Source organism: Ambystoma mexicanum, chromosome 1p, assembly GCF_040938575.1.
Source record: "Ambystoma mexicanum isolate Mex_15411 chromosome 1p, UKY_AmexF1_1, whole genome shotgun sequence".
NCBI lineage: Eukaryota > Metazoa > Chordata > Amphibia > Caudata > Ambystomatidae > Ambystoma > Ambystoma mexicanum.
The window spans coordinates 353,167,014-353,181,324 of NC_090921.1; positions in this window are offsets into that span (position 1 = coordinate 353,167,014).

A 14,311-nucleotide genomic window follows, 5' to 3' on the forward strand; every position below is an offset into this window, starting at 1 on the left:
GATGGCAGTAGTCTCAATAGATAATATGCAAGGGAGATGGCTCCAAATGTCCAGGTATAATGTGATTGAAGGGCCAGTGAGTCTCAACAAAAGGGGGTCAACAGAAAACTGGGGTTCCCCTCTTGCACCAAGGGATCAGTAGCATGGTGCTAAATCATCCAAAGTTCTCTAAAATCAGATGACACTTACAAAACAAAGGTTCTCAGTCTTACCGGTGTGTCCAAAACAAGAAGAAGTATCCACACGTTGTTCCCTTCTCAAGTAGGGTGTCTCCTCTTCCAGGGGTCATGAAGTTAGAGAGGGAGAATATGATATTTCAATCCCCTGTGAAGGATTTAGGCTTTCTAGTGGTTGTATAGTCGCAATTCCTGGGTACATAAGTGTTTCTGGGGTCTGCCATTTCGCTGACTTCTATGGATTTTCCACAGGTTTCAGCCCTGGTGGGCCGCAAAGTTTGGACTCAAGGTTGGCAATTTTGGGATGGACTTGCACATCACGGTGGAGGCATCATGGTGGAGGTGAGGGTAGTAGTGCTGCCCTAGTCTCACCCACCTTCCTCTGCACATGGTAGTCTATGCTGACTACTTCTGCAAGGCCTGCCCTATCCCCAGCATAGTGATGCCCATCGTTCCCTCTCCTGCCTCCACACTCTCCTCTGAACTACCGTCTACCTCTGGAGCCACCATACCCATTCTAGCTACTTGGGTGGTACTGCTTTCTCTCCTGAGCTTGGATATTCTAGCTCTATCCCTCACTTTAGCTACACTGTCCTTTCTCCACACTCCTCATGGTATCTCCCTTGCACTTCTGAACAATAGTATCTTACTACATCATCTCTCCAACAATATCTCTCTCCTATCTACAAAAATACCTTTCTTCTACTTCTCCTTAATAATATCTTTCTGCTTCTGCTCCCACAGATATGCTAACTATTTCCTCTCCAAGGTGATATTGCCTGCTTAATTCCTAGTAACAATATGTTACCATGTCTGCTTTCTGATATTCTCTCCCTGCTATATAACAGACATCTCCTCTCTCCAGATGATACCATTCATCTTATTCTGCCAGGTGGTACACCACAGGTCACCACTACCAATCACGTTCTTCCTCTGTCTCAGGGGCAGGCTGGCAAGGGGACAAGTGCCCCATAGGCTTGCTGGGCTTTTGCTAAATGGGCCAGAGATGCAAAATGTAAAAAGAAGTAATGAAAAAGGTAAATTCCTTCCAAATCCAGTCAGCCTTAAAAGAATAGAATCCTGCATAGCCTTCTTGGCTTTTGTTTTGATGGGGTAAGACACACATCTTGATTTCAGCAATATTTCAGATGTTCCTGAGTGGCCTCCACATATGGGCGTCCACAGTGGGTGAGAGGGAGCAGAGTCTAGGCACACACCTAGTGGCAATATAAGTGTTTAAATGACAGATTCTGTGGTCCTAGATGGTACTGTTGGCACCATTGTGGCCCTTATACCATTGATCTTTTACAATCCAGAGAATCTTATCATTAAGCCTACTTGGCAAGGAAGTAACAGTCAATATCTCATTATTTTGCCCTCGGTTTATTTCTGTAAGAATGCTTCCCCTATGCTATGGGAGATTTATGGATCACTGGTGAGATCATTAAAAAACAAGTTTAATAGCCCCCTCAGTAGCATCCATGAATGTTACTATATGGTGAGTATAACAATGTCAGATGGATTGTTGGAGACACTCACCTTTGTGCACAGTTCAAAAACATGCACAGAAAGATTTGATTTTTAACCCATTCCAACCTTTAACGTGGCTCATACAACTACTGTACATTTTTGTTGTGCGCAAAGGGGTAAATTCTAGCCCTTTTGTCTATTACATAGGTATGGTGGTATTGGGGCGTTAGAGATGCCCAATGTTTCACCCCCTTACCATAGCCCATTCAAAAATAATTTGTCACTGTACTGAAAGGAAGCACCTGCAGTTTCCTTAGGTACCACGAAAAACAGTTTAAAAATAAATGAGGGCCAATTTGGCCTTTTTAACTGCACCTTTTAGGTGGAGGAGAAAAGAGGCAGATGTTCGGCAGATCTGCCTAAAATATTGCTGCCCCTATTCCCATGGAAAACTGCTGGTGGTATTTGGTCAAACCAGATAATGGGAAAACAGAAAAATAGGCGGTACTTGCCAAATACTGCTGATTTTACCATTAACAACTAACCCTGAATGACCCTCTAAGTTTTTTATTTTTTGTTTTGTCTAGAACACTCTTATTTGACCGACAACAGACGCACATAAAAATCACTACATTTTCACACATACAGATACATAGTCACATGAACTCAAATGCATCGTCCAACGCATACTTTACACAGTCACAAACACACTCAAACACATCACCAGAGTCATACAACCCGAACATCAACACAGACACAGACACAGACAGATACCCACACACACCACCTCCCTTGATAATAAAAATAAATTTGATAGGTCGCTCCTACTCCTTCATCCCCCAGACTACCCTCGCAGTTCCCTCTGCTTCCATGACCTTAAATATAGCTCCAACCTTCCAAGAAAGGGCAAGTTGGGAGCCCAATAACAGGCAAGTCCCCTCTGTGGGCCTTATCACGAGTCTGGTGGTATCCCCGTGGTTACGCCGCAGGGATAGATACCGCCATCACAAATAGCATTACTGCTACTCAGTCCGGCGCTATTAGCGCCAAAACACGAGTAGCGGGCTGACGGTTATTTCCCATTCCCCATTAGGTCCATTTGGTGCTATTAGTGCTGGCGCAATTAACTTTTTTGGTGGTAATAGTGCTGTAAATTGCCAAAAACGTGAGAAAGCTGGATTTCTATCTCCAGTAAAAAGCTGGAGGAAAAACTCCAAACTTTCCGCCCAACTCCTAATAGGGCCAGCCCTTAAATGCGGCAATAATAGCGTTGCCGCCACATTTGAGAGCTACTGCCCAACTCATGAAGAGGCCACTTTTGCTCTGTGTTGTCTGAGTGCAGCTTCTTGTCAGGCTGACTAACAAATTAAGTTGGTCTACCATCTACATGTGATCCAGGGAAATGGAAGGGGTGAGTCACAAACAATTGGTGACTGAGCAACACAGACAAATGAAGGAGGTGTGACCGAGGTAAGGGAAGTGGAATGAGTTAAGGGGTAAGGGACAGCGCAAAAGGGGAACAGAAGCCTGAAAGTTAATAGTAAGGGACGGGGAGAAGGGGCATTGAGAATGTAGTGCAAAGGAATAACACCAGCGGTTGATGGGTATGGAGGTAAATGAGAGAATGGTACAAATCTGGAAAGGCAGGTAAGCAGATTGAATGACTGTTGCAGACATCTGTGCCTAATCTGCATGTGACCGCACCTGATTGTGGACTGCGCAAACCTTTTCTTTTTGCTGATGAAGTGATGCATACTTGCTTTATGAACATACGTTTCAATTAAGACTTATTTATTATGTGACTTGAAAGCCATATTTATTGAAGAGTGTAAAAATGTAGCTTTGAATAACAACTTTGCATAACGCATTTTGTTGGTTCTAATATTGAAGATAGAACAGGAGAAAATTAAGTTGTCTCTGCTGTCAAAATTTGAAATCGTGTAACCAGGAAGCTATGTGTTAAATCCCTGCCTTCCACAACTGATCCATTATGTGATCCTTAGCAAATAACTTCATCACTGCGCCTTATTTTCTTTAACTGTTTGAAGGGAACGTCTCACTCATTTGGGTTTATGATCTATAGCAGGGGTCTGCTATCCTTTGGCTCTCCTGATGTGTTTTACTACAAATCCCATCATCCCTAAACAGCATAATCAATGGTGAGGTATCATGGGAGTCATAGTTCAAAACATCTGGTAAGCCGCAGGTTGCAGGCTCCTGATCTATAGTGTTAGGGAGATTCTTTGTGGCCCTGGCCTTTAAGAAACCACAAACATAACTGAAGGATATGTTGCTTAAGAGGAAAATAATGCCAATAATGTCTACTATTTATACTTGTGAATGTGTAGGTGGGATAGAAGTTGGCATTCAGTTTAGATGTTCTGTTTGGGGCCATTGCATTCTTTGCTTGGGCCCCTGACCATGGGACAGAAGATTGTACTTGTCCCCCAGGAGGCCAACTGTTGCTAGTCCTTCCCTGCTCTGTCTCCAACTCAAACTCTCCCCCTCATTCTTATAATCAGTATTTGTCTACCCAACAAGATCTTTTCCTTTCGCCTCAAAAGTCTCCCTCTCATAAAACTCAACCAATTCTCTCAGACATAATTCTTGTCATGTTTCTCTCACCTTACAACACAGTATCTGCTTTCAAGTTTCCAACTTCAGACTGTCTGCACACCAGGTTTCCACACTGTTTTTATGCTTCTGCGATCCTCTCTGATTCAGCTCTCTCATGGACTGACATTTTCTGGCTGAGCTGGAGGCCTTTTAAAGGCACATATATCATTCCCTTAAGTGGTGCACAGGAACACTGGCTTCACATTGGTTAATTGGGCTGAGCTGCTCCAGGATTTGGCCATGTGTTCAGGGTCACGTGGAATTAGAGGGGCAGGATCTCAGCTTACATTAAGCCCTGCCTCCATTTTGTTTTTGTTATCTAGTCCTTGGATATGTGGAATATCTTCCCCTCAGCCCGAAGTCCCTTCATCCATTGCCTGCATCACTCTGTGTTCCTCTAGTCCCCCAGCATGTGATTTAAAGATCAGAAAGCCCTCTGCTAAATATGGTAAACAGTCCCCATTCATCACAATACTTTAGTCGATGGCAGTTTGCAACATTGTAATCGCAATGAGGAAGATATGAATGGGGAAGCATTGTGTTTTGTGTCTTTTCTTCTGCACAGCAAATGCACATGTCTCATTCTCTTGTTCCCCCATTGTTGAGCACCATAAGTTATCAGTGTGAGTTGCATGAAACCCGCAGGAAACAAGGACGTAGTTCTTTAATCTCTTCGGCAAGGCTGGCAATGAATACATTATATCCACCTCGAGTGACGAGACTCACTTCCCTGAAAGAGTTGATTACCAGGTTGAGTGCTTTTGGGTCGAGCTAGAGGGAGCTTCAGTCTACATAGTGGAGGGAGCCTAAAGCTATTGCTTTTTCTTGGTCCTGAAGTCTTGTGGTCTGCCAGGGCTGGTCCAGGGACCTTCATGTGCCTGTCTCCTGAACAAGTGCAGGGGCCACATCACACAATACAGGTACATGACGTTTTGTAAACATCATGCAAGTCGTAGAATGAAAGTGCACATACACATCTTTGCACTGCTTGTTCACAGACCTAGTCACCATCAAAGAGAAGAAGAAACAAGTTCACAACATATGTTTTTTATTAAAATCATGTATTTACAGAAACAACATGTTCAATGGTCCATTTTTATTAATCCATGGCGGCCTTTCATATGCCGCTTTACAAATATTTTGTCAACGCAAACTATAGTAAATTCATATTATCCAAAAGTAAAACATTAATTGCTATAGTGCTAAGGAAACATGTACATGGGTTAGTAGGAAATATCAAATGTTTTAGTAACAAAAAATATACCCACCTTACTCGTCTGCAGTTAGTAACCAAACAAACTATAAGTAGGAGAAAGAACAATCCCAAGACACTCCCAAGTAAACTTGCTGAAAGACAATATTTGGTCATGAGAATGACATTCATTAAAAGAATCATCTTGCTACACATGGAGCAACATTTCATCTATGTATCGACCAAAGGAAATACATGTTTTGAAACAATAATATCGCTACACACAGATCTCCTGTGAAAAGATTATAAAACCTACCTACCCATGGAAATGCATGCCAAAAAAGAAATGGTGTGTCACAATGAAAGGAGTATTTAGGAACAAAAAACAAACTGCAGACAAAAGAGAATATTACATTCTTCCCTTAACAAACCCTGCAAAACCAAGAACTTTCCACTTAAAACAGATGGCAAACTATGCACAACAATCCCCTGATTGGAGTCCAACCCGTTGCATAATGTTCCACTAGACAAAATGAATGTGGTGCTGGCATAAATTCAAACATTGGTCCCCTAATGGACAGGCGGAAATGTCACAAAAACCTGCAGTAAAAATCATATTACAAAGTGAACCTGCAAAAAAACGAAAAAACAGACATATGATAAGACGGTTCCTACCTACAAATATATATAACAGAATAAAGAAAGCATAAAAAAGGAGGAAACAAGTAACACAAAATATTATGTGATTAAAAAAAAAAATCACACACTGATGAACGCTCTATTATTTATGCATCAAAGCAGCACACAATGGTAGCAGGTACACAACACACATATGGCAAAACCATGATTCAATGGCCCCCAAAGCATGTGCTTACATAATGTGGCTACAAACAAATTCACAGTTTCAAAGGACACACAGTGAGACCCCAAAGAAATATTTCTAATCATTACTCCTGCAATCAAAACATCTCATCCATACACATTTTATGCTTCAAAGATAACATTCTGACCACACAATACTACTCACCTGCCCACAATTCACATCTCATTAAATGTCATTTTCACATCGATTCCAAAGCCCACGTACAAAACAGTATCACAATCTGAAAAATAACATTAAACACATTAAAATGAATGACTTTACTACTTTCACAAATGTAAGTTACAAAGAAATATATAAGCACAGAATTTGAAAGTACCTTGTTACACATTAACCATGTGCTTGCAGGGCCACACACCATAAAACAGGGTTCTGCAAACTGGGGCTCTCCAGATGTTTTGGACTAGCACCCCTATGATCCCTCGCTATTGACTGGGCTAGCTAGGGCTTAAGGAATGTGTAGTCCAAAACCTCTGGAGAGCCAAAGGTTGAAGACTACAGCCATAAGGCCATGCGTCTAATAGGTCACATCCCATTACTTTAATGTTCACATCTAGAACAAGCCACACGCTCATCCAATCACGCACACCATATTATCAAAATAAGAAACTATTTTCATTGTTTATAACTTTAACCAATTCTATATCAGTACAATGTCAAAAGTCCAACCCTTTTCATAATATATAACTGCATATATGAGAAACAATTGCATAATATTAAGCACACATCAACAAGGCAACATTTGGAAGTAGATAGTCAGATCCTTTACAAAAAATAATCTACTCACATCAACAACACAATTTTCAATACATTTAGAATAATGAGACACATTCAGTCTAACCACAGACAAAGCAAATGTGACAACCTAATTCACAAACAATGTACACAATATTTTTGAATAAATGAAGATCTCAGTGGGGACATTTTCTTTAAAAAGAAGTTATGGTTACTATCTATAAACAAATTGAAGCCTATATATTGTATACTTACATATTTCACTGTACTTATACCATGTTGGCCATTGATTATATAAAAAGCACTGATCCACAAAAGACAACAAGTTGATCCTATAAGTAGGGTACAACAGTTGTTTATTTGCAAGCTTTCGTGATCTTCCAACCACATTCTAATGCAGAGATGAAATGAGATGAGATGAAATAATGCTTTTCAAAAAACACGAAAATGTATTCATCACCTCTGGACTTCCTTAACTTTTTCTGTCTGTGTTTTGTAGTTGCTTCGAAAAATGCTCTTCAGAGGTTGACCCAGTGACTTGCAGTTGGAAAGGAACACTATGAATATTGTTGGAGATTAGGAGGGAGGCACTGTTAGACAGCTCCCAGGAAGACATGAAGGGATGAGGAGGTTTCAGTCATGGTGGGAGTAATCCTGATGCAGGCCAGTAGGTCAGAGGTCCAGCCAGTTGTATATCCATCTTCACTGAGTTTGCTTATGTTAAAGCTATGGATAGGAGGCATGGTAAGTCGCGTGTCAGGCAAAGGCCATTCATGCAGTTGGTCGCATTCATAAGTCTGGTCAGTATGGCACAGAGCCAACCATTTGCTCGCTGATTCATTTGCAAGATCGGTGGTGACACAATCATCAATATAACTGGCTTGTTCTTCTAGAAGGTAGGTAGTAAGGGGGCACAATATATCATGTGTTAGGTCTTTTGCTCATGAAGGATAGTGTGGCACTTCTAGGGTCAGATGCCATATTGTGATTGTGTTTCTCTTTACCTGACGAGGAAAGAGCAGGTTCTGACATGGGATAGGGAGGCTGGGTTGGGGTGTGTCCTACAATGAGCCGTTGCCTCAGAGAGGCCAGTGGGACTGGTGCTGTGACAGTCAGATGCCAGAGAGGGCCCTTGGAGAAATTGATTGGAAGTGTCATGTTTGGATATTGTGACCCCAGAACCTCTGGTGGAGTTTGTTAGAGATAACTGAAAAAGCTGTCCTGTCTCCTCAAGCCACCTGACAGTATATAGATTATCTGCACACATTTCTATTCATAGATCCTGCTTGCTTTTTCTGTCCTGAAAGTAACTTTTGAGTACAGCGATCTCAAGATCATCAAGAGTATGATTTATCTAAAAGAAACTCTCACCTACGCGGCTGTCCTTCGTACATCTCCACATGCTTCACAATGCTCCCCTAGGGCATTGTGTACACATAATCAAGTACACTACATTGTTGGATCGACATGTGACTCTCTCTGTAATGTTGTAATCCTGTTCCCTGTGGGTTATCTTCATTGTATCTGAACTGTAAATATGTGGATGGACAGGCTAGACATCTTTTGTATTTGCATGGCATGATGCCATTTACTGTGCTACGTGGATGTAATATGGTGGGTGATTATAATAATTTTTTTCAGATGAGCCGGTTGCCAGATAGCAAAGAGGGGCATTTCAGGAAAATATTCTTACAGTCATTCATCTTGATACACTATAGGTTGTAGTTCCTGGGCAATTATGTGAATGGCTTCCAACTCTTGATTGGATGTGATAATCAGTGGCTTCCAGTGTTTAGCCCCCTTTGCTTTCTATTACAGGTGGCTGCCGCAGGGGATATTTGTTGCCCTGTGAATCTGGCTGACCACAATTCTGTGTTTGTATCTATGGTTTATGAAGTCTGTTCTCAGAGCTTGTATGTGTTTCTCCTCAGCCTGTATGTATCAGCACATCTCAGTGCTTGGCTGAAACCTGATGCATGCTTTGTGTGCACTAGGTGGAAGCTGTCACTCTTCAGTATTTGTCTCAGTCTTTACCACTCCCCCACCCCTCCAGCAGTCCAACATAGTTTCTCTCCCCGTTTCCACATCAGAGGCCTGCAATGCGTGGGGACACCCAGGACCATAAATAGGCAAAGATAAGGAATCAAAAAAGGACTGATTAAATTGCAATGTTTCCTGACTGCTTCGTTCCATTTCTGCCTGAAGAAAGATAAAACCAATTTGCATTGACCTTTACTGAAAATTCTATTGCAATACATTTTGAAACTCTGGATAAATCTGGTTGAAGTTTCCTGAAAAGATGTCTAGCACAGCCCTGCCTCCAACACTGGAAGAATTGAGGCAAATTCATCAAAAGGTGCAAAAGTTATTAAGAACAGTAGAAAAGCTGTTTTCGGCATTATTACATTAATTTTTACAATGAGAAAAATATGTTTCCATTGATCACTCAGAGAGAAAAAAACTCTGGACAGATTTGCTCCAAATAAGAAACAAGTTGGGCAAAAAAAATACAGATATAACTTTTTTTGGGTTTGGTGTAAAACCGCATAGTACATTTTTAAAAGTTTGACAGATAAGTAACCTCCGGTCCATAAAATGTTTGTCTTATATGAGACATAGAAAAGGAACACAGTGACAATGGTCCTATCTGCCCATACTCACTGTGACGGGCTCTTTCGAGGGCATGTAGTGTTGCTTCTGTCAATTTGGTGGCGGGCAGAAGCAAAGATACCCCAGAAGCACTGGCAACTGGTCCACTGTGCTGTAGGCAGAAGTCTCAAGCTGCTACTGCAACAACATGGGGCATTGCTACCAAGGAGACTGTAAAGTCCAGCTGAACCTGCAAGAAGCCTTGTTGTTTCTGCTTACTGTAGAAATTCTGTGGGATTCCCATGGGAACATCCAAAGACGTGATCAGGAAAATAAATAAGTTGTGGTGGAAAGTGGATAAGAGGAGAGGGTCAGGCGGGATATAAACATTGGGGAGAGTTGTTGAGTGAGCATAAAAAGGGGGAGGGGCGTAGGAGAGTGGAAGTGGGGAAAGGGAAGCCTTTTTAATTTTCTAGCATTTGTGTCTTGCCACAGTAATCGGAAAATAATGCGTTACCACGGGAACGATAATCGAGAAAACACAAGGGAGCTCATGCTTCATTAATTTGTAATTTGGCGGCGGGGACCCGTTACGTTTAACTGTTCTTTTTTGTTTTACTTTATTGCTTTTACAGACACAGATAACAGAAATGAACAACAGCATTGGAGCATCTTGAAATACGACAGTATATAATAAGCGTGTACCATCGTAATCAGATATAAAATAGATGACAATCAATCAGCACTCACTGTCAAAGGGTGGGTCTGGGTTTGACAGCAAATATTGCGTTCATGGCCCTCAGACATCCGGGAGGCGGGCATGAAGGGGCATAGTGCGTATAAGTGCTATTTCCAAGTCATACCAGGCCATATCTTCTAGCCATGTCGACCGGGCGTGGGCCTTTCCACCAGGCGATGGCCACCCTTCTGCGAGCCAGTTCCAGAAGCAGTCCTGATAGCCTATGCACAGGTTTGGGCAGGGCTCTTGTACCTCCCAGCAGGGCCACCAGCACGCCCACCCCCACCTCCACTCCCCACAATGCTGTATGAAACTTATACCTTGAGTGCTTCTTAAAGCATACAGGTTCTTATAAAAGATTCGGCAGGTCTCAGCAATATTAGCAGTTACATATTTAAACTTCCTATGGGGGTCTTTAATTATCTCTATCTGTCCAAGTTTCATGTCCTCTGCCAGCATCCTGGCCAATAATGCCCCGGTTCTGCCCCTCACTGTGTTGTCTCACTAGGTGGCCCTGCTTAAGTATTTCACCTCCCATTGCTGCAGAAACTATCCAGCTCTTGCAAGACCTCTAGTATGCAGGTGTCTCCAGACACCTAGTAGCTGAATTCCAGCATTTTCAGTTTAGTTTTGTTTGCCTCCAGCTCTCTCCTAACCACCCCCTGAATGTAGCACTTGAAACTTTTCCACAGGATCCCCTACGAAGCCACAGTGCCCACATTGTCATTAAAAAGGTGTTTATTTCATCTCATACCTCTTGGTGAAATACTGCATCCCTGAAGACTTCAGATTTGTACCGCCAGGCTTGGACTCTACCAACCTTACCCACAGCGAAGCACTCGAAGGTGACTGGAGAGTGATCAGATAGGGTACTAGGGAAAATCTTGCAGTTCCCAAACTTAACTCTCCCAGACTGGGAGACCAGCAGGTAATCAATACGAGAGGCCGACCCATGAACCCAGGAGTGAAAAGTGTAGTCTCGCTCCATCAAAATGCTGATGTCGACCAATCCGTATGAGCCGCATATGTCGGCTATTCTTTGACTCGGCCTGGTCTTTGATTGGCCTTTGGGGTTGTTACTGTCTATGCCGGAAACCAGAACCATATTAAAATCCCCTCTCCAGATCACAGTGGCATCTGCACATGAGGCTAGAGTAATGAACATCCAATCAAAGAAGCCAGTGTCGTCCAAATTAGAGGCCTACGTGTGAATGAGTACAACTTTCAAGCCTTCCAGGGACCCTGTTACCATCAAGGCCCTTCTTGATCCACCACCACCCAAAGGAGGAAAAACTTCTAGGAAATATGAATTAGAATTGTGACCCTTCTGGAATATGCAGAGTAAGACGAATATTATCTGTGGCATCCCCATTGTGCGGCTCAACGATTCTCGGTGGCTGATGTGAGGTGCGTCTCCTGTATGAATGCAATATTAACTATATGTCGCTGCACGTATAAGAGTAGCTTCCTTGTTTTGCTGAGCTGGGTGCCATCTCGATTATTCCAGATGATTAGCTAAAAGGTCACTGCCAACCGCCTGAGAGTCTATCCACCCCTGATACTCACCTCCAAGCAGTCACGCTATGTACCCCACCAAGTTGTGTTTTGGTTATTATAGTGACCAATTTAGCAGGATAAACGAAACAACAACACTAATACCCTCAACACAAATTCCCCCCCTCCCTCGAGCTAACCCAACTGGCCTGAAGGGACCGCTCCCTTCTCTTCACCCCTTGAATCAACCAGGTGTGCATGGGAAGCCAGTGCCATCTCCAGCACCAGCCGTCCTACAGATAGAAGAAAAGTTTTTGGTTACTGAGACAGTTAAAACATGGATACCAGCACCTGTCTGGTCTGCAGCGGGCTATGTGGAGCATTCATTCCAGGCCGAGGATGATAAGATCAACCGTTGCTCAGGAATCGAGCTGAACCTCAACCCCATGGTTCCTCTCTCCATCCCGTGGTCTTGAGCCGCTCTTGGGTGTTACTTTTTCAACCTTGGCCACAATATGCTTGCGACCTCTGGAGACATCAAAAAACGGGACTTTCCCTTCATGTTGGATCTGCAGTTTTGCCGGAACAGCATGGAGATTTGATGTTATTGTCCCGCAGCCTGGGTTTCATGCCCGCAAAAGTTATTTTAGAGGCCTGCACCCCCACTGAGAAATCCAGGAACATTTTAATCTGGTCTCCATCGAATGACAGTTCTCCCTTCATAAAAGCCAATCGCAATATGGTGTCCCGGTCGCTGTAGTTTAGAATGCGCACTATAATGGGTCACGGCGGGGCTCCAGGTATTGGTTTGGTCGCCGGAATTCTGTGTGCTTCTTCTAAAACGTACATGGAGGAGATCTCACTACTTCCAAATACTGTTGTGCACAGTCTCAACGAATACTTCCATCTGGCCTGGTCCTTGTCATTCTCGAATGCCCACCAGCCGTATGGTATTTCGCCACGCTCGTCCTTCCAAGTTCTCATTCTTGGCTGACAGTGCCTTGACTGTAGACTCCAATATTTTGACTCTGGCTGCTAACGTTGTTGAAGAGTCCTCCAGTTCCGATTTTTCAGCCTCGTTCAGCCTGTCCCTATGTTTGTCCAATCTCAGCTGCACCATATCTACCTTATTTGACAGGGTATCTAATTTGGAGTCCAGACCACCGATTCCAGCCTTCAGCTGGAGTAATAACTCTTTAACCCTGGAATCTTGGTCTTAAATTGGTTTCAGAGATGCTGCACTGACTCTGTGGGGCCCTGTGTGGTGGTGCAGGGTTTTAGGCTTCTTTGCGGCAACTCCTCCCTCAAATGATGGCATACTCTGTCTTTTGTCCATTTTCCCCATGCTGCAATTACCCCAGCAGCCGGCCAGGCTCTCAGAGCCTCCTATTAGCCTCATACTGCCCCCAGGCTCCTCTCCTCGTCTGCAGGGAGGCTCTCCCAGAGAGTCCCACCCACCCACAGGCACCCGTCAAATCAGTTGCCTGCAAGCTTTGTCTTTCCTCCTTCACCCTGATCTTGCAGGATCCATCAGTCAGGGTTGTTCTGGGTTGGTATGTACTCCTCAGATGCCCACTCTATAGGCCGCGGCAGGCCCTGTCCCTGGATGGCATGAGTGCTGGGTGGGCTGCCGCTGTGGTTAAGCCCACCCACCTCCCGTGAGCCCAAGCGGCATGCCTTCTCACCGCTCTCTCCAGAGGCCCAAGGTCGCCTGTGATGGCACTGCCCCCGCCTCCCACTGCGCTCAACAAAGCTTCTAGGCCACCGAGCCGGGAGTCACCCGCATCAGTGCCTGGTATTCAGCATGGGCAGAGGGTTTCTATGCCCCCAGAAAGGAGCGGGATCGGGCATCAGGTGGTCCAACCTCTGGCGCCACCGACCGTCTATCCCCAGATGCCGCGGGACAACCAGCAGGACAACCAGCAGCCACCCACAGGTATCCACCTTGGTCACAGCTCGCCACCATTAGAGGAGTGCCAGAGGAACCTCTAATTTTCAGGATTAATGTGGCTGGTTGGCGGAAATCACAGAGGGCCTGCCATGCTCTCTGGCACCACATTTACATTGATAAATAAGCGGTTCCCCGCTGTTAAATGTTCATCATGCTGGTATGCCAGGCAACCTCTACTTTTGATTGTGAGTGCTGCTTGACATGCTCGTATGGCAAGCAGCACTCACAATTACAATGGAATGTCGGAGAGTGTTTAATATTCATTTGTTACCACCGCATACCATGCGCACAGTAAGCACTGTTTCCAATTAAAAATAAACGCTGTATGACGTGCAAACATGTCAGACAGCATTTATTTGTAATTGTAAACATTGCTTGCCATGTGAGCATGGGAGCCGACATTTACAGTGGAACCCTGTGCAGTCTGCCTCCTTGATATTGGTGCACCAAGCTGGCAGACCCCATAGGG